This window comes from Mus pahari, chromosome 16 (genome assembly GCF_900095145.1).
Source record: "Mus pahari chromosome 16, PAHARI_EIJ_v1.1, whole genome shotgun sequence".
Lineage (NCBI taxonomy): Eukaryota > Metazoa > Chordata > Mammalia > Rodentia > Muridae > Mus > Mus pahari.
In genome coordinates this window covers 13,190,973-13,193,330 of record NC_034605.1, presented here as the reverse complement: position 1 = coordinate 13,193,330, position 2,358 = coordinate 13,190,973, and the positions used below count along the sequence as shown (strand labels likewise).

The 2,358-nt window shown below is 42.3% G+C and overlaps 1 protein-coding gene across 2 annotated transcripts in view; it reads right to left on the bottom strand.

Annotated features, from left to right (window-relative positions):
- Positions 1-2,358, bottom strand: part of Adarb2 (adenosine deaminase RNA specific B2 (inactive)) — a 531,509-nt gene that overhangs the window by 362,893 nt on the left and 166,258 nt on the right. The gene's annotated exons all lie outside the window — the stretch shown is intronic.

Here is a 2,358-nt window from a genome sequence, read left to right as displayed (position 1 = left end):
CCCTTCAGCAGTATCTTGCCGGCATGAGCATGAGCATTAGTATCTAGGATTGGTGGCTGATGATGGGATGGACTCCGAATGGGGTCCTCTCTGGATAGTCCATCCCTTCATCCCAGCGAAAGGAACATAATTTAAGTCGAATCTGTTAGCTGTGCTCTCTTTAGCTTAGAATTCAGCGTCAATCCATAGGATGGTCTGAGTCTGGAAAGGGAGGGAATGTTTGCTTCCATGGACTCTGTTAGTTACGTGAGAGGCAGTAAGACTAGGGCAGTAAGACAGTGAGGACTTTCATATAAATCGTGAAATGATGCACTGACATCCCACAAGAAATAGAAACCTGTGTCTGTACCTATAGAATCCCTATAGCCCATTTTTATTTTGGAATCAGCTCCGGGATCCAGTTCTCAGAAATGTGGCATTCTCTCTTTGAGTGTTCAGTAAACTTTAAGCAGATAAGCTCTCACAGCAACAGGGCTGCTGTGGTGCTCAATCCACTCTGTTCCGCTCTGTGGCTGATCATCTGGCTCCTTGCTTAGGACTATCTGTCTTGACCTCCTACAATAATGTCATTTAAGACTCAATATTTGACCACCCTACTGCAATGTCTCTCTTCAGTACCCATTCCTGTTCTGAAGAGAAAAAGAAGAAATTGGTTCCCAGACTGACTGCATATGTGATAGCTTATATTTGTATTTTTCTTGGCATTTGTATGCATGTATATGGTGTACTTGTATGTATATAGGCACACACACGTATAACTGAGTGTGAGTGCACATCGAATGTGTGTAGAGAATAGAGATTGATGTCAAGTGTTCACTAGATCACTAGTTCACTAGATTCTGTTGAGGCAAGGTCTCACATGTGAATTCAGAGCTCTTCAATTAAGTTAGTATAGCTAGCCAGCTTACCCCAGGGACCTCCTGTCTCCACTTCCTGAAAACTTGGATTGAAGGCAGCTCACAACATTCACTTGGTGCTTACATGGGTGTTAAGAACCATTACTTCCCCTCACGCTTGCGCATCATGCACTTTACCTGATGAGCCATGTCCCCAGTCCCCTATATTCATGTTTCAATCATGCTACTCATATCAACTACAGTTCCCAGAGCTTTGTGTCTTTGAGATGAAAACTCTATTTCCCTTTGTCTTCGTAATGACTTGCTCACTGGAATGAATAAATTGTAGAGGCTCAGGAAGCATTTGCAGAAACAGTTTTCAGATGAGGAAATGGATTCCCAGAAAAGTAAAGTTCCCTAATCATTCAGGTCTCAATTCATGGATATGTAGTCTAAAGTGTACTGGCAGAACTCATCAAAGTTATTATTGAGGGGCTGGGAGTGTGGCTCAGTTGTTAAGGGTGCTTGTTCCACTTGTACAGGACCCTAAGTTCCATACCACGGTGGCGAAGAGAGGTGTGTAATGGCAAAGGCCTATAATCCCAGCATTGGGAAAGTAGAGGTAACAAAAAACAAAACAAAAGAAAAAAAACAGGAGTGCAAGGTCATCCTACACAGCACATTCAAGCTACATGAAACCTTATCTCAAACAAAAGGTATTATTTGGAGGATCCATGTCACAAGTATTGGTTGTGATACTCTGTTCACAGGAAATGTACAAGGTAACAATATATATGCCTGGGAAATAACTGCTTACATTGAAATTATCAGCAAGAAACAAACTGGTTCCTTGAAAACTAGTAGGAGTATTACTTCGTAGCAGCCTACCAGATCCAGTGGCAGTGTAGACAGTGTGGGGACATTTACCAGAAGTAATGGGTCTAACCTCTACAATCTAGGAGAATAGCTTGACTTAACCTTGTTCCTGAGGTACACCAGGGCCAGTGAGACTTCAGACGACAGTCAGATGTGAGGCAGGAAGGAGACCGTACACCAGGATCTCGGAAGAACAGTTGTAATTACTCATCTATGGGAGAGTCTCCAGCTAGCACAGCTGTATACAAATGAAATTTCACACCAATCAATGTGGGTCATTTGAAGTTTAACCCAGCAGTTTCAGTAAAAGATCACAGCTAGTTAAAGGAATGTGGGAGGGAGGGGAAGCTGTAGATCTCCATCTGATAGCCAACTTGCTACCGTTTTTTTTCATAATGTGCTTGGAAATACTGCTCAGTAAAAGGTAAGTGTGTTTTATTGACTGGTGCTGGCACTGCCTTCTGAAATGCTGACTTTTGAGTCTAGGGTATTATTTACATGTAGACTTAGGACAAAATAGGGCTATTCTCTTTCCTCCGAGGAAATTATAAGTTTACAATTTTTATGTTGATTTTGATGGGCTTGAGAGCAGAGTAGTCTTATGTGTGTGTGTGTGTGTGTGTGTGTGTGTGTGTGTGTGTGTGTG